At 46.1% G+C, this 18,386-nt stretch overlaps 1 long non-coding RNA gene across 1 annotated transcript in view; it reads left to right on the top strand.

Moving 5' to 3' along the window:
• The window catches only part of LOC114852776 (uncharacterized), a 48,517-nt gene extending 30,585 nt beyond the window's left edge, over window positions 1–17,932 (top strand). Inside the window, exons 3-5 of the long non-coding RNA XR_003785446.3 lie at window positions 12,627–12,800; window positions 16,947–17,003; window positions 17,498–17,932. This is a non-coding gene — a long non-coding RNA (uncharacterized LOC114852776). The remainder of the gene's footprint in view (window positions 1–12,626; window positions 12,801–16,946; window positions 17,004–17,497) is intronic.
• The last annotated feature ends 454 nt before the right edge of the window (window positions 17,933–18,386 follow it).

The following is an 18,386-nucleotide window of genomic DNA, read 5'->3' as shown; positions in this document are numbered from 1 at the left end:
TAATTCAATTATGAGCATTATTATTATGAGCAAAATGATAAATGCCCTGCAACATGTGCCGTTACCAGGTCACACTAACGTCCAGCAGTTCTGTCCGGATCATTCAGGGACGAGGTTAGTTCAGTAGGAAAAACAGGAGGTTTTGCCTGACGAAACTGAGAGATACTGATAGCTGTTGCTCAGCGAGGTTCGCCTCCTGGAGTCTCCTTGGAGCTTCTTCACGTTTTTCCAGCTCGGCCAAATAACTACGACGCCAGGTCTGTTTTGGCTCCGCCATTGATTTCAATAGAATGCCATCAAAGATGAGGTCACGCTCCCATGAATTGCATTTAGAGTATCACCTTGAAAAATGCAATATAAGGTTTTCACATGCCGGGCTGTATTTTTGTGAGTAAGTGGCACATGATGAGGTCGTGCTCTGCATGCACAACTGGCTAAGAGCCGTGATGGAGGAATGTGAAAGGTCTCTGCTGGAGATGCCTTCTACTACTGACCATCACACTCTCCTCTTTTGTTGTGTCAACTCTGTGTTAGCAGGAAACCTTTGTTACTGTGGTGATAGTTCCCATCCACCAGTTTTTGGCCTGGTTCCGATTAAAGACACAGCTCGTGTACTGAAAGCCTCACACACAGAGTTAAAGGAAGCAGTCTGGATCCAAGCGTGTGACATTTTACACTGAAGCTCAGCTGTTTAGATCAAGTAACAATAATTGCATTAAAGAAAAGGATTATGAGCTCAGACGCAGCAGATGGCCCATTATTCATGTTGTTAACAGTATCATGGAGGGGACAGAGTGAGATGTTGTATTTTCCTCACGCAGGAGTCAGCGAGGTTGAAATAGGCTCAGGATTGCTGCCAGCTCTTTATCGGTATGCCCGACACTTAACGTTGGGGTCGGCCCATAGGTGTGGAAATGTACAAATAATGAAAGACTGTGTCAATAAACAGACAGCAGCGAGCGTAATGGAGCAGAAATTGTTGTGCGACGCTTGGCTGGTAAAGTGATTCGTCTCTGAATAAAGCCGCTGTAAATCATATGAGATGTTAAATCCAACGTGAGCAGCAACAAGAGGCGCCGTCCCATACAAACACACAAATCACCCATGAGTCTTCACTGGCCTCACCCTGTAGGAGCTGATGGACAGTAGGCGTGAGCAGCCTCAGACGCAGGGTGTTTGAGCATCAGCTAAAGCGTCTGATTGATATTAGACATGGATGCCTGTTAATACAAGGCATCCAGTGGAACACGGGAGTGTTTACTGTAGCAGCTGAAGAATCAGATTTGACTCCAGCTGAGACACACACAGAGGTAAAAGCAAGTGGACTGTTCCTGGACTGGTCTGTGGGGAAGGACTGCGGCTACAAATAATACATGGGCCTTGTCTAGACAGCGGAGCTCTCAGTCGGAGCATGATCCAAACGTGAGGGTTCAGCTGAGACGTGAAGCACAAACTCCTGGTTTTCACTTCCATTTTGTTCCAACTTCTTATTCAAAAATTTGTGAAAACTGGATCTAAGATTTCAATCCATGCTTTCATCACAAGTCCTTTGGATCACGACAACACACTTTTTGTTGGGCTTGTGTCGGCTGCAGCTAGTCCAGAATGCTGCTGCCTGGCTTTTAACTGGTACAACAAAACAAAAGCACATTTCTCCAAACTTGGCATCACTTCACTGGCTCTGGTCCGTTTTTGGAATGATTTTAAAATGGTTCCTTTGTTTTTAAATGCTTACATGGTCTAGCTCCTCAGTGTCTGTCTGACGTCCTCCTGCCATATACTCCATCACGCTCTCTTACTGTAGGTGAGCATCAATTACTTTTAGTCATCCCTAAAACAAAGAGAAAGTCTAGAGGCGATGGGGCTTTTCAGTAGCTGTCCCAAAGTTGTGGAATCATTTGCCATTAGACATTAGACAGGTAAATTATTGTTTTAACCTAGTTTAAGTTGGCTTTTACTGTGTTTACTGTTTTATTTTTATTCTTATTTTTATTACTTCTCCTTGTCTTTAACATTTATTTTGTGTGTCTGCTCCTTTAAATATCTCATTGACGGTCTGTCTGTCTACAGCACCTTGGCCAATTATGTTAATTTTAAGGCGCTTTATAAATAAAGTTGTTAGAGCAAGAGGGAGATAAACTGGGTTTATTGTAACATTGCAGCAAAAACCAGAAACTACGACTAAACGTGAACGGAACGGTTTACTCTCCAATGCCAGAGCATTCTAAAAAACCCATTTGAACTTCCTGTCAAAAACAACCTCATAATGAAGGTGATAGTTTTGGGGAAACCTTCTCTGGAGGCATGTTTTAGGGGCGGATTCAACCATGTGTGATCTTAAAGCAGTTTGAGGTCAATTCAGCCCTTGACGTTGACGTCACAGGTGATTTTGAGCCTCACTTGAATTCTCTCCCTCACACTGGGACAATGATCACATTCCTGACAGATCAAGCTAAATAGACGCCCACTCCTGTTGTGATGGAAAGGCTGATCCAACTCAGCCGCCGCCCTGCGGGAAGGTTCACGGCTTCATCCCCAGCCGCTTTCTAATCTCCCACTAATACAGCTTGAGTCATGATAAAACGGCTCTGATGGAGGCAAATCCTGTTACCGAGGGGGCCGCGTGGTGGAGGGCGCCGCGGCTCTTTGTTACAGGTGGCGCGCGGTTCAACAAATGAACCTGAGTCTGGATTTTGGGATTAAACACAGCAGCGCAGCATCTGAGAGGTGACTCGGGCACCGCGTGGCGCTTATAGAAGGAGCCCTCTTTGTTTCCCAGCTGCAAAAGCCTAAAAGCTCGGGTAAAACACACATTTTAAGGCCAAGGAGGTTGGTTCCTAATGGAAATGCATTTCAGCCGCTGCCTCCCCTCATCTTGTATATTGCTTTTTCATTGAAAAGACTAGAGGAGCAGAGCTTTTGTGGGCTTTTGTTCCAACACTCTCATCTCTTAGAAGGACACATTAGGCCTTTATCTTTTAGAGAAATGCTGGCACATTATTTCTTCTTTATCCCATTTCATATTAGTCTCTCACATTCAGATCTAGTCAAAAGAGATATGAGCGAGGCTTTATGTGATCCCTACTTTTTGTGTTACTTGTCGCCTGATAAATGGGGGAAAATATAGAACTCGGCACAGACCATCATTTCTCAGTGGTATAAAAACGTAGTTTCCAAAGATTACATCTGCTTTAGCTTAGCTCTGGACACGGAGGAGATAGTGGGAGACGATCCCTCACCGGTTTGACTATAGGAAGGTGTTTCTGCTCAGTGTTACATTTGAAGAGTGTCATTTTCCAACACTACATCTGTTGGATGCATCGTGTTATAGAATGAGCAGGTGCTCTGAGGAACAAGCCTCAGCTTTGTGTAATTGACGAGAATGAAATTTTGTAAAAACAAAACATAAAGGAAACAATAAAAAAGTGTTTGGAAGGAAAGAAGTTCCTAATCCAGGCTGACTGCTGTGCTTCCGTCTGACAGCGTGTGATTATCCATTTACAGACACAGGCTGCCGGCAGACAATTAGCCTCTGGCCTGGTTCTGTTGTGGTGTAGTTATCTATGATAGCTAGTGGTGAAACCCCCACTTATGATGTCAAGGGTCCGCTTGGCTCCGTTCTGCAGCCTGACATGGCAGATGAGCCTGGCGGCTGGAGAGCTGTGACCGGGAACGCAGAGCAAACAGGATGATGATACGCCCTGTCACTCAGCGCGTCCTCGTCTCACTCAGATCCTTTAAGAATTGAGTTGACGTGCTCCCTCGCAGGCCTGTGTTCAGAATAAGTTAAAACTAGCTTATTGCTTTATTCCAGAAGTGGCACAAAAAAAAACAAAAAAGCGGGTTCATCATTTGTAATTGTATTTTTTCCTGTAATCCCTGATCAAATATTGCTGTGTGCCGTGTTTGCGTGCATCCTGTTTGATGAAATGAAACCGAGTCACCTGTCGTCTAATCCTTGACTGGAGAGTATATCAAATGTTAATCCGCCACTTTTAGAAGTGACAATAAAAGATCGAGGGCTTGGAATGAGTACTGAGTGTTGAGTACTGAGGAAATGATGAGCTCTCGTCACTGAACTGCACTGGTTGTTCCTTTCATGCTCATCTACACAATCAGGAGCATCATCTTATTAGCTTCCTCTTTTGACTTTGCGTCCACTGAGAACGTGCAAGATTAGTCCTGGATCGGTGCTCAGTGCTGCTCCCTTCTGTGGCCAATTTGTATTCACTCGACAGCGGTCTGATAAGTAACGGCACAGAAGAAACAATTAGAGCTATAAAAGCTAATAGCTTGGGGCTCTGCAGACCAACTCTACCATTACTTAGTTATTAGACAGTGAGGTCTGGAAGGGACGGCTTTAAATGAAGGCATGAGTCTGGGAGAGGAGATAGAGATGAGGATTGAAACGCAATACGAGGAGGAGAGAGAATAAAAGAGGAGATGGATGTGAGGGAAGGTGAAGAGAATCCGAGTGAAGTGGGGCTTGTCTAACAGTGGGATATGGTGGGAATGCGAGGGAGGCTGGGATGAGGATAACATGACAGATCAAGGGATGAACTAAGCGAGGCAGCGCACTAGAACAGCTGTTGAGCAACTTGTTTCACATGAAAAAGGCAGCAGAGAGGAGGACGCAGGGCAGGACAGAGGAAATGCTTAAAGACATCAAAGTAAATTACAGAAATTACAGCGCATGGAAGGGCTGCGATTCCACTCCAGTGTTTTCTATAGTGGGAGCCACTTGGATTTTAAAGACCTTTCCGTCTGTGGAAATCTGCACATCTATTCCTGAAATAAGAAACCAGACAAAGCCGGCAGAAGGTGAAGCCAGAGGTGGTCGGGAGCAAGCTGAGGGCGGCGTCTCCTCGCACGAGATGGGCTCAACACGAGCTGGAACACTTGGGTTTTCCTTCCATTCTGTGACGGAATGATCACGAGCCATTAAAGCCTCTTCTCTATTGCCACATAAGCTTGTGTTACTAAATAATCTGCCACGACGCATTAAAGCGCCAGACAGCGGCGAGGTGCCGATTAGCTGGAATTCATTGTGACTGTGGCGGCATGGGCTCAGAGATCCACCTCGCTAAACGAAGCGCTGTCATAACAGCCCTGTTGTTCACTCGTCCATGTGACACTTTACAGCCCTAATTACAAGCCGCTGCCTGTTTGCTGGAGAAGCCCAGGCCTCTCAGTGCAGTTAAATATAGGGGGAACAAATAGTGATTAGTTGATAACAGACACTGTTACGTCTGCGCCATTAAGCAGGCGCCATTAGCATAAACAGGAGTTTGTCTGACCATAAATCACCCTGGATCTGTTGAGCTGATGATGATTATGGGGGGAATCTGCTGTGCTCGATGCGCTGCTACTAGCTTAGTCGTCGAATGGATTGAAGAGCGTCTGCACCTTTATAGTCGCTACAGTTCATCCCTCAAACCACTGGAGATTATTGTGCATACCGTGTGCATGCCATCAGTTCAGGTGGAGTCTGACTTGGCCGGAGTTCAGCTCAGCGGTGGCTCCAGGATGGAGGCTCCCTTCAGGTGAGGGCTGTTGTGGCATCTCCCAGAAGGCGACAGGGTGATGTAAAGGCTCTGGGCCGGGCCGAGCCCTCCGGAGCGCCGGCGGCTCGGCGCAGGCATGAAGGCGTCCTCCGGTGAGTTCAGGGGCCGGCCGGCGGTGCCCCCGGGTGGTGTCTGTGACAGCAGCCCAACACTTAGTGTGACACACTGTGCTGCACCGGCTACAGAGCTGTTGTCAGCGCCCTCAGAATGAGGTTGCATTATTATTTATTGTCGTAAATGTAATATAGATTTTCCTGTGCGTTTGGTCTGAACTGTGATTCTTTGCCTGTTCTTCTTCCTCGCCCTCCGGCCTTGGGGCAGCTTGCAAAACTCCAAACTCTGTGCTACATCACAGGCTGGAGCGACCATCGGCCACCTCAAAGCAATGAGTTTTATCAGTGGTGACGTCGTTCAGGGGATTCATCAGTTGATAAATGTATAACTATACATGTACAAGTGCAGATGTCTCATGAGCTCCTGACTTTATCGATGGAAATGAATCAGTAGCATAAATGTTGAGAATCAGTACTAATGTCAGTATCAGTGTCATTGAAGGGCCAATGGAGGCACATGCGTTCGGCTTCACCTTTCATCTCTGTCCCCGCGTGTCGTCTAAGGACAACGCGCTCTCATCCCAGTGCACGTGTGGATGAGTTAACTGCCCGTACGCGGGTGCAGTATTTTACAGTTAGTGTCAGCCGCAGCAGGAAGCAGCAGCTGTTTACTTCCATTGTTTATTGTACATTTCACAAATGATTCAGCCGCGTGACGCGTTCCGGAGCCCGGCTTGGTCCGGTAATATCTCGCACGTGCTCCCTCTCCCTCTCCGTCGGTTCACCTGGGCCTCGCTGCATCTGCCTTTTAATTGCCTGCGTTTCAATCCCCGCAGTGAAATTCAACACCTCATTAAAGCCCTCGGCAAAACCTGAATCATTCAGTGAAGAACAGGCAATTAAAGGGAAGTTGGCATGGAGTTCCTGTTGGCGGAGTTATTGATTGGCTCGCTGCGGCTGCTTAGCCGTCCTCTCAAAGCCGTCCTCTTTTTGTAAGGGGCTCTTTGTGTGCCGTAGCGCTAAATATTAACATTTTAGTAGCAAATGAGTTCAGTTCATCATCTAGTTTTAAATCACCTTTCTTGGTGCGGTTCCTCATTTTGAGAGCGACAGTCCTTTGGTTCTGGTGCTTTCGTTGCACACACAGGAAACCAATCCTCATGCAGGAGGCGTCGGCACTTTCTCCGTCTGGGTTGTTTGCTGCGCTCTGAGCGCAGCCCCGGTCTTTAATTTGAGCTACACCCTGGCAAAGATGATTAATGGAATTCCTATGCACTCGGATCGTTTCTCACAGGTGATTTAAAGGTATAATAATCCTTTACGATATTGCTCTGTGGTTTCCAGGCCATTAAAATAACACCAGATGTGTCAGAGGAACACAAACAGTTCATTTAAAACAGATTGCTGGGCTACTGTGAGACTGGGACCAGAGGCACCGGGGAGCCATTGCTAAGGTGTCACTTCTCTGGCTGTTTGCACGGAGGAGACGTGGAGTAAAGGTTTAGAGAGTCTCATATGTCTCAAACCCCCTGGATAATTTATACAGCTACAGCTTTAATAGGGAAAAGTGCTCTACGTTTGAAACACGTGGGTCTCTTCCATAATGGCTACATTTGTTACAGCAGCAGACCTATGGGTTTAAAATGTGAATCTGTTCAATGTTTTAATGTGGAGAGAATTATGATACAACCGTTTATGCCCTCGGAGGGAAAATCCAGCTTTGGCTGTAAGTTTTTTACAACACAGTGGCTGCATCCTAAAAGTGCTCAGAGTCTACATTTACCTTACAAACCTGACCCTGGGTCAGATGTTCATCTGCCAACCCTCACCACAGTGAACCTCGTGCTGGGCGCTACAGGCCTCCATCCTCTCCCCAGCTGAGCGTCTCTTATTTCAGCATGTGCTCTGGTTTTTAGAGGCAGGAAATCTTCCTAATCCATTCAACACTGATTGTGCCAACAGCTATGATTCTGGTTTATTTGTCTTCTCACTCAATTGGCCTGTTTTTTGTTGTTGATGTTGTTGTGTGAGTTTTTCTCAGTTTAATATTGATCTCAACTGAGCTGTGGTCATTTCACACTAAAGACAGTTCCAACTTTTGTTGTTTTTCCCTAAATTGGGATTAAAGGATCGATCTGAATGACTTTAGTGACAGGAAATGATGGGCTCAGCTACAGTAAGACACACCCTGTCTGTTTTAGTAAGATGAAACTGAAATACAAACACATTCCTGCTATGAATTCAAGTGAAGCATCACAGTAAATAATATCTTTGTGAACACATATATAATTCTTGTCTGAGTGTCCAGAATCTTTGCGAGGCCGAGTCCCCGTTCGAGCTCTTCAACAGGCTGGAAAGGTCAAGTTTCTATGCGTGGAGAATCTCATACAGCTTCACTTAAGCCACACATGGTATTATAAATAATTACAGTCATGTGTGTCAGTTTGCTCCCTCCGTCCCTGTGAGTCAGTGTTTGGGTTCTTCATGTGTGTGTGAAAACATCAGGTTGTAGCAGCAGCAGCAATATTATAGTTATTTGAATGAGTCTGGAGAGAAAAGAAGAAAAACTCTTCTAAGGTTTGCAAAGATTCTGGAACAGTCTCCTTCAGATACAATTCAGCTTTGTGTTTGGTGAAACCTAAAAGAATCTCCTCATATCATTAATTGCGATGGTGGAGCTGGGATGATTTGGTTGTTTTGCAGTTGGTCAATCCACCTCCAGGAGCGATAAGGTCATACAGGAAACTGTTACTTCAGGTCCTTGCCTGACAATCAATCAAAATATACACAATTATAAAATATTGTGGTTTACAGCCTTTTTTAAACTTCATATCAGATTATTTACCTCTGTCTGACCTTTACTCGATTGCACTATGTCGGAAAAACTGCCTAAAGCAAAGTGGTTAAAATCCCATTGCAAAGCAGCGATGCAGAGGGGAAGAGACAGGTTGTGTACTTCTGGCTGTCAGGCACTTAAAACACTAGACACAGCTCTCAGAGAGCAAGCGGAGACAAAGGGGCTGAACCAAAACAAAGGCACTCCGCTAAGCTGCTCTCAGACTGCAAATCCTCCCTGTAAACGGCCTCACACATGCACACATGGAAAGCTGGTGTCGGCTCACCCGCCGCTGTGCATCGGAGCTGAGCAGGAGCAAAGCGGTGACACGAGTCGGGGAGACGAGCTCCCAGCGTCCCAGCAAACGGGCCTCAAATAACTTACAACAATTTACTAACAATTTGCTACAATAACCCAGCTTTTACTTTTTGAGGAAGTGATTAATTCCAGTGACCGAGGACAGATGTTCTTCCTCCAGGTGTCTGGGTTCTAACAGTCTCACAGGTGCCAAGACGGGTCATTTTGGAGCCTTTTGCTTTGATATCAGTGCAGCTTCATTTCCTCTTTGGCCTACGTTCGTCTCTGTCTCTGTGCACATGATTCGTTTAGAGTTGCACCATAGTGATAGTGAATGTTCGGAGTCATGACTTGGAGTCTCTCCTTGAGGAGTCTTCAGACAGAGCGAGGCACAGATAAGACAGACGTCAGGTGTTGTAAAGTGCCTCCAGTGTCTTTGTGCATTTTTCAATTGGGAGCCCAATTCCAAAAGTTGCGATGGCAGCAAGCGCTGGCCGGACTGAACAGAATATCAATAGGCCGCCTCTTAAGGGCGTAATGGCCGCCGCCGCCGTGCGCTCTGAAGGTGACTTTGTTTTAGTAATGGCTGTCACAGGGACCCGCGCTGAAACGTGAATTGATTTGCAGTTATATTTTCTCCCCTCGCGCTTCAGACCCACGCGTCTGTTATTGCTGTATATGCTGATGCCAAGGTCGTTTCCAACGTAAGAATGATAGAGTCTGACATTAGCCCCGTTGCCTCAGAATGGGCAGATGCTTCGCTTCGGAAAGTAGGTTGCCAAGTGTCTGCTTGGATAAACCAGCGGGCCGGGCTGAGAGGAGCTGGCAGGCGGGCGGGCGGAACCTCCCAGTGCGTGTCTCCAGCACCGAGAGCACAATGAGCGCACACACATACACACGCACGCACGCACGCACGCACGCACACACACGCACACACAAATGCACGCACGCACACACACACACACACACACACACACACACACACATTTAACCCTTATGTGTTTGTCAACACAGACATATGTTGAGCTTGAGTTTAAGTTGAATTAAACGCTCGTTGAACTGGTGATGTTGAGGGCAGGTGGAGCATATGGGAGCATAAACATCCAGTTATGGCTGAACATTACACCCAACTTTATATTGCGCCTATATTAAGTAATCACTTACAAGCTGTGGAGGGAAAACCCAGCAATAAAAAAGCCAAATTTGCTCAGGATTATGGCCAATTGTGATTTTTCATTACCTTAACTTGGTGATAGGCCTCTTGCTAATCCCCAGTAATTTCATTCCAGCTGCCACCTCCACTAAAAGATGAAAGGATTATTGCCTTTTTTCACTTCTTTGCCCAAATATTATCACCTCTGACGTTTTGTAGTGGAGATGATGGTCACCTGAGGTTGCCATTTGATGCATCTGTCACTTTTGTTGTTTTGTTCTTATCGTATGTGTTTAACCGACCGTCCCTTGTGTGTGTCTGGCCATAAACCAGTCAAACCAGGAAGCTCCTTTTCAGGCACGCTCCTCATCCCTCCAGCCTCCCTCCTCCGCTGGTCCTCTGTGTACGGTGACCTCCTTCATTTCAGCGGCGTCAGTAGGTAGCAGCAGTGAGAGCAGGACACGGGGGCTGAGGTAATGAGAGCTGACTGTTAGAGGGCAGGCCTGAGCCTCCGTGCTTCCTGTCTGCTGCCGCAGTCTCTTTTATTAAGTCGCCGTCCTTACAGCCACTTTCACAAATGAGTGTAACAAAACTCTGCCACATGTGCCTCGCTGGCTTTGTCAGAGTCTTCCGAAGGTTTGAAATCACACCGATACTGTAAATGGAAAAAATGGGATTTTACACAAACCGTCCGACCGCTATGTGAAAACCGTTCTGCTGCTTCTTCGGATCTTAACACACACACTTAAGAAATCAGGATTAGCTCAGGTGAAGTCTCCTGTGGCTGCATTGATCCATCCAAAGACACTTTCCTCCTCCTCGCATGGACTTGTTTCATGTACCAGGTAATTGCTTTAGGCATCCCACATTGACACATGTGGGTTATTAATATTTTCGATCGACATCCCCGCGTGTCTTGTGAAATGTAAGTGTCAGTGGAGAAGCCAACGCTCCTGAAAGTGTCGCTGTCCAGGAGACGAGAGCGTTCGGTGTGTGAGGTGCAGCCACTGCTTCACGTCATCGATTAGAAAGTAACGCGAGGACACAATCTGGGGAGCAGCTCCTGTTTCTGAGACGCAGACGGTGTCTTTGTCTCAGATTAGCGTCCCTGCTTCCTGCTTGTGCGTCCGCGTCTTCTCAAGCTTGTTTTCTTGGTTGTGGTGCCTCCATTTCTTCTTTCAGACCAGATCTGTGGCCCAAAAGTGACTCATCTGGGCAAAACCTCTGCAAGAACATTAATGTCGTAATTTCGATGCAACACTGAAAGAAGGTTCACTTCATCAACATATAATCCAACGGTCATTCAACCATAATTATGATGTTGATTCAACTACAGTAGTTCAACGTTGAAGAATTTTCAGGTTTGTTCTGCAAAACAGAATTTCAGTTTATATTTATAACATGTAATATTTGCTCATCATTTCCTTCCTCTGTCAAACATTTTTTTCCTAATTTTTACCTAAATGGCAATGAGTTATTGTTATTATTATTTTAATTCTACTGAGGTCATGATTATAGAGCGGCCACAAAACAGATGAATTAAATTCCTTGAAAGGTTGTCGTGTAAATGCCAGGTCGCTGTGATAAAAATGAGTTTGCTCAGGGCGTGATTTTATTCACAGCTCTAATCTTTTCATATCTTCTTCTTTCCTGCCCTCCTGAGAATTTCAGGCCAGTTAACACATCTCTCATTTCCTTTCTGCTCCAGATCTCGTATTTGGCTTTAAATGACTGCGACCAGGATGAGTAAGAAAATCCGAATCCTTTGAACCTATTAAATTGCTGTCAAGCAAATTAGTCTTTAGATTCATCCACTAGATGCCATTTGTTTTGTACTGTGTACTTGGAAACAGGGCGTCACATTTGGTTAGTGCTGACTGTTAAAAGCTGAGGTTTATACTGTAATCCAAGAGCTACCGTTTAATAGGAGCCAAGGTTGAGGGTCTTTGTTTTGCTTTAGCATCTTTGACTCGTTACAGGTTATTTACAATATGTCATTGTTTTATAAAAAGACTTATTTCAGTAAACAATAAGCAAACAGACTGTGTGTCTGACTGACTTCCTGCTCCGCCGTCCGTTGCGGCCTCATATCCAGTGGATCCAGTGTGGCTCATTTTGCGGTGACCCTGCAGTGACTCAGCAATAATAATTAAAGTCGGAGCAGAGGGGAATGTGGAAAAAAACATGGACGAGGTAGAGGTTGTCTTTATTTATTTGCTGCGGAGACCTGAGTGCTCTCAATAAGGTTCAGGTAAGACCGGTCTTATTAGGAAAACTCGGAAACGGAGGCACTTGGCTTTACAGAGGGCAAAGCCAATCATACGGGTGTCATCACGCGTGTGTGAGGAGGGACGCGTGTGTGTGTTAACAGCTTGCATACTGAGCAGAGCACCAGTCCCTCCTCTGTTGTTGTTGGAACATAACTCACGCTGGCCAATATTTTACACAAACCACTCACATTAAACCAGATTAATGCCCGCTCTAAGAACAGCTGAGCGCAAACACCTCGTGTCTTTGACGAATTACTGAATTTTTTAAGCAGCTGATTGAGAACGCGTCTCAACAAGCACTTGGTAAATTAACTGCCAGTAATTTGTCGTTATGATGGGTGACCTGTGACTGCACATCAGTGGTTACAGTAGTAGAAGTGTATTTACTGTGTTTATTTGAGGCCAAAGGATCCTGGTGGTTTCTAATTTGACTATCGATGCAATCTTCACCAGGATTTCTGCGCTGCTGAGGAGAGGAACTGCTCGTCAGATTTTAGGATAAAGGCTGCTGAAGGAGAAGTCTTTGACATTCTATAAAGACCCCTCTTCAAGCAGGAAGCGGGCCTCGCCACAGATAAGAACGGGCCCCGGTGACTCCTCGCCTGCCGTCCACTGGACGCTGCAAAGGTATCAGGCATCACTCGGACACAATAGCATATGCACTGGCAAAACACTCCTACAAGCCTTTGCGGACTGGAGCTGATCTGCTGTGGGAGATTACGTCTCTCTGATCTGGGGGGAAAAAGCGCCTTTACCTCCCACAGGCCAGACGGTAACCAAAAACGCTACACAACAACAAACCGGTGACACATCAGAGAGACCAAGCAGGCATCAGCCAGTTTTAGATCAGTGATTTCCTCTTCACTCACTATCAGTCATTGTTGGAGGGATTATGAAGCAGAGATGGACGGTAGCAGAGGATGAGGGAAGGGAGGGAACATAAAGGACTGGAAAGGAGGTCCGATAAGGAACAGGTAGAGTGGAGGTGTGTTCTTGATAATGAACGTAATCTGCATTTAGACGATATCAGGCCGCTGTGCGTTCAGCGGCTCTGCCCGCTGTTTGGAGAGGCGCTTTGAAGTAGAGCGGCACGCTGATAAGGCCAACCTGCACGCAGAGGCAGCTAAAGACGCTAATCTGATCTGCCATATAATTAAGGAGTGTTCATCGCGCAGCCTTTAAAGTCCGAAGCGGAAGCGGCGCCGCAAATATCAATAAGCAGCCGCGCAACAGCTGCTGCTGCGGCGGCAGCGTCGCTAATAATGGAGCTGCTACTTAACCAGTTTGAAAGCCTCCGCTCGCTGTGAACGGCCATCGATCTCTTGTATAATGGTGTAAAGTGGCCTCTATCAATAAATGCAGACGCTTGTCAGATGTTTAATCAAAAAAAAGGGACAAGACGCGTCGTTTTTGCCCGACATGAACAAACCGATGGAAGCACTTAAAGCAGAGCTGTTGCTCCTTTGGTGGAAGTTTTCCCCTCATATATTTTCCATGTGTATTCTTGCGTCTTGTGAAACGAGGTGATCTGTTTAACGAACGAACACACATCTGCTCTGTGTCTAAATACCTGATGATGCAGTTTCACATCAAAGGCACTGAAATTAGATCTTAAACAATAAATGTTATGTCGTGGATGCAGCTGTTGGTTCCTTGTGGCCTATTTTTAGTCTTAGTAACAAATGGAAGAAATACAAAACCGCATTAATTGTGTGCTGTAGCATAATTTCCTTTAGTTTCATTATTCTTTATGAACGACTCCCTAATTATTAGTGCCTGTCTGAGAACATTAGTTTGTTTCTGGAGGTTTTGCCAAATGAAATGGCGCCGAACACCTGGCGGTGAAGAACTGCTGCGACCTTCTCTGCAGAAACATTTTAGATGTTAAACATAGACAGAGGCGTGTGGAGGAGGAGGCGTGACGAGTGGGGACGCTTCAGATGAGCAGGCGGGACCCTGATCCAGTACAGAAATCAGCCAACGAGTAGTCGACACATCTAGAAAGTCCTTCATGGCTGTTGGGAAACAGGATGCAAAGCCGTTTAGTCCCGGTTTAGATGTGCGTCCACGCCGACTGCTGCTTCATCTGCGTTATTTTTAAATCCGGTTCCCCTCGGTCGGTTTCACGCTCCTCATCCTCCACCTTTCACTCTTCACAGACGTGCAGCATCGCGCCCCCCCCCCTGTTTGTCAGGCAGGAGGAGGAGCAGCCAGCCTCCGCGGGTCATGCAGAGGGGTCACCGCCAGCAGGGCCTGTTGACAGCTTGGCGCTTGTTATCCGGAGCTGATACTGAGGACAAATTAGATCCCTGCAGTGGAGGGAGTTGTTGAGTGGCTGCAGGTGTGGCAGCCTGAGGGGTGACCATTAAACTTACAGGCTGATAGAACACAGAGCAAAACAATGTGGTCCAATAATCCACACTTTTCATTGTTCAGAGTAAGTCTTTCTAGATCATTAAATTCATCTTCAGCCTTTTAGTCCACCGGTGAAACAACGCTTTTCTTCAGGTTCTGTGTCAAACGTTTAGGGGTGACACTCGATTAGTCACTGCAGCTCACAGACGCCGGCCGGGTCCGAGTCTACTCGTCTCCCTGGTAACGAGATGCTCGTGTGATTTAAATGAGCGAGCGGGGAGTGATTCATCTTTACTGTGGCCCATCAGAGCTGTTACGATGTCACACTGCGATTCTCTGCCTCCAGCTTTGATTTACTCTCGCTTCCTGCTCACAACCAGGCTTGTTTTGACAGCGCTCGACGCCCTTGTAGTTGCCCTGAAGTACCTGAGCACAACATTTCTCTTCCCAGAAGGAGGACGGAGCGCCATCCAATAAGCGACGGGGTGACTTTAGGAGAGGAAGCAGGACAGAGAGCGATGGGTCCACCATTAAGAAATAGCCCCTAAACTACATCTGACAATAGCCAAGATTGCACTTGAACCCAATTCATCGAGGTAAAGTGGCCATTTGAGGAGGTGTGGTGGGGAATTGGTCTTCCTGGATTGAGACAGAGGAATAGCTTCAGAGAATGTGAGTTGTTTTTTTATGTCCAAGCATCGCTGCTACACAGTAATCCTGCGTCTCAGCAGCACTCGGGTCCACACAGAATCAGCAACATGAGCAGATTTCTGGATTTGTGCGGATGCACCTGCACAGAGTGCAGCGGTGGAGGTTTGAGTGGCAGAGCAGAGGGATTTATGGAGAGAAGGGCAGAGTTTAAGGCCTGGTCCGGTTTATTACCTCTCCAGCAGAATGACACCAAATGCATTTGGTGCACTTACTAAAAAAATAGAGTTAGAGTTAGGGGTCAAGGTCAAAGGTTAGAGTCAGGGGTCAAAACAAATGCTTTCGACCTTCCAGGACAGAACTCCAGTCTCTTGGGGTAAAGTCTTGTATTTATGTTGTAGTGAACACTATTTTTAATCAAAAGCAGAGCATAAACAAAGTCATTGGAAGCTTTCTGGATTATGTACAAATAAACTCTTACACTGTAGGTTGACTAAAGTGAACATCCAGCTTTTAATAAGACTGCACAACGCTGACTGACCTCCCTACGGACTGCGCTATTACCGTTCCAAAGAAGGGAACATTTCTTGGTTTGTTGGTTTGCCTGCAGCTCCGGGATGAGGTTCTGCACACCATGCCCATAGCTGATCCTCAGCTTCTTGACTGAGTAAGAAAAAATGCAAAGAAAGGAAAGAACAGACTGTACTTTTACCGGAACATTTGCAGTTTCACTGTAACAAAGGCTTGTGTTTACTTAGACTTGCATGACTTAATCTTTGAGACAAGCATATGACCCCCCCCCCCATCTCAGGCACCGAACCTAGAGAATGTTACGCACCAGCATTTATTAAGGGACAAACATGACGTCATCGTGTAACCTCAGTAGAACATTGACTCAGACTCTGACATCAGCATCCTCCTGAGCTTTGGGATCTAAACACTGCAGCTGGTGCTGCCTCGCACCCTTTGCTGGGCTTCAACGAGGTTACACGCCGCCTAGGTTGTTCTCTGAACGCTAGTTCCCAGAGCCGCACAGGTCACATGGTTAAAAAGAGTAAATGATCCGCTCCAACACACTTTAGGGATGTTAGAAAGATTTGCTGCTGCTCACATCTGCGTTTACAGGCACAGGAGCGTCGCCGCTTCTTCCTCCCTTCCCTTTCATTTCACAGGCTCCGGGGCGCAGCGAAGACCAGTGGAGCTGCTATATTGGCAATCCCACAAATCTGCCTCCACCTCAATATTTAATGAGCTGAGCAAATTAGCCATACAAAGCAATCTATTGAGCCTTTCCTCCCCACTTTGCTGATACACGCGGAGGAAAGCGCCGCACAGAAAGCTTATTACAGCTGAGCCAACACTTCCAACACGTAGACGCACAACTTCAGAGTGTACACACACAAACAGCCTGGACTAACAAACCACCACTGGCTCTAACAGCTACTGTAGCAGCAGACGTTCAAATAGATGGTGATAATCAGCCCTTCACTCAATCAGATCCGACGCAGTGATCAGTGTGATGATGGAGGTGTGTGTTTCCTGACTGTTAATTAATACATAGCCTGAACCTTGACAAGCCTCTGATTGAGGCAGTAAATTAATCATCTCGTTGGAAACGAAGAACACGTTTAACGGAGCGAAAGGAAATGCATCGAGTCGGAACTAACAAAACTTGTGTCAGTCAAACTCAGTTGTAAAACATATTTTTATATATACATATGTTTTATTCTGCACAAAGTATTGTTTAATTGTATTTTTTAAATCTAACAGTTAAACTGACCAGAGCAGGTTGGAAGCCAAGCCTCATCCCCTGCAGGTGTTTGTCAGGTGAGACACTGACATTGCTCTGTTTAAAGACTATATCCTTGTCCAAACACGTAATCCCTGCACTCACTCAGCTACAGCTAATGCTCAGAGCTGAGGGGACGGCTGCCTCACCTTTAATGGCACCACTGGATCAGCCACCACCAGCTAATTATTATTTCAAGGCAATAAAGAAAAGACAATAATGGCAATATTTGTCAAATGAATGGATTTTAGTGGTTGGAAGGATTCTGATTAAATGCCTTTAATGAGAGGATGACATCATTAACGGCTAATGACTAACAACGTGACGGTGACATGGGCAACATTTGCTTTAATTAAAAAGCAGGAGCAGCTCGAACATCATCCTTTGACCTGGACCTTGATGCTGTAGCTGCTGATGCCACTAAATCCACTGCTATTAATGTGTTTGTTCCCTGTTTTCCTATAGATAACAAATACAACCCTGCCTTTCATTGTGAGGCACTTTAATGTGTAATTGTGTCTTTTCCCTCCAGTCTCCCTCATCCAGACCCTCCCAGGTCTCACCATCTCACCCATCTGTTTCCATTCGAGACAGGCCTCGCTCCCCGGCCCCTGTGACCCCCCTCTCACGTCAGGCTGCAGCATGTAATTAAACACGGACAGTAGGAAATAACGTGTGAGCTGCAGCTGCAGCGGCCGTCTGTCGGCTGCTTTGTTGGACGAAATCAGCTGTTTATTACTGCATCCACGTCTCAGTCACACACAGGTTTAAGGTTATTGTATTTTACCAGGTAAATTGCTCTTCATGTACATTTTAATTGAGCTGCTTCCTGGTAAAACAGTTGAAAGCCGTTCATGAGCTGAAGAGAAGCCTTGTTTTACGGTATTTGAGCGTCTGTTGTGTTACAGTTCATGCTGCGTGTTGAAGAAGATGAAGATGTTTAATTAAATGACCAAATGGCAAACCACTGAAGTGCAGGGGCAGTTTTGTGCTTTGGGAAAACGCGCATACAGTATTTACAAATCACAACAAGTGGAGCTAAATAATGAAATCACTAGTTGAATAACTTATGGCTGCTTTCTGCTGTTGTTCATAGTTGCTCTTACTGTTTACACCTACATAGGAACATGATGCTGCAAGCCTCGCCATCATCATCATCATCATCATCTTCGCTGCTCATTTTCCCATTTGACTGTCTGGTCACAACGAGAAAGTTTACTTGCTTGCTCACTTACTCTAAATGCAAAACACTTGTCCTCACACAATCACAACACAAACACTTGAGGTTCCGAGAGTGATGCAGCAAAACAGTTTGGAGGCATCGTCCAGCACGCCAACCCACACAAAGATGTCGACCCGCGGGGAGAAGTTCGCATATAGACGCTAACGCATAGCGAGCGAACTCGTACGAGCGACCTCGG

The sequence above is a fragment of the Betta splendens genome, chromosome 3, assembly GCF_900634795.4.
Source record: "Betta splendens chromosome 3, fBetSpl5.4, whole genome shotgun sequence".
NCBI classification, from domain to species: domain Eukaryota; kingdom Metazoa; phylum Chordata; class Actinopteri; order Anabantiformes; family Osphronemidae; genus Betta; species Betta splendens.
This window is presented reverse-complemented; position numbering and strand designations above follow the sequence as displayed.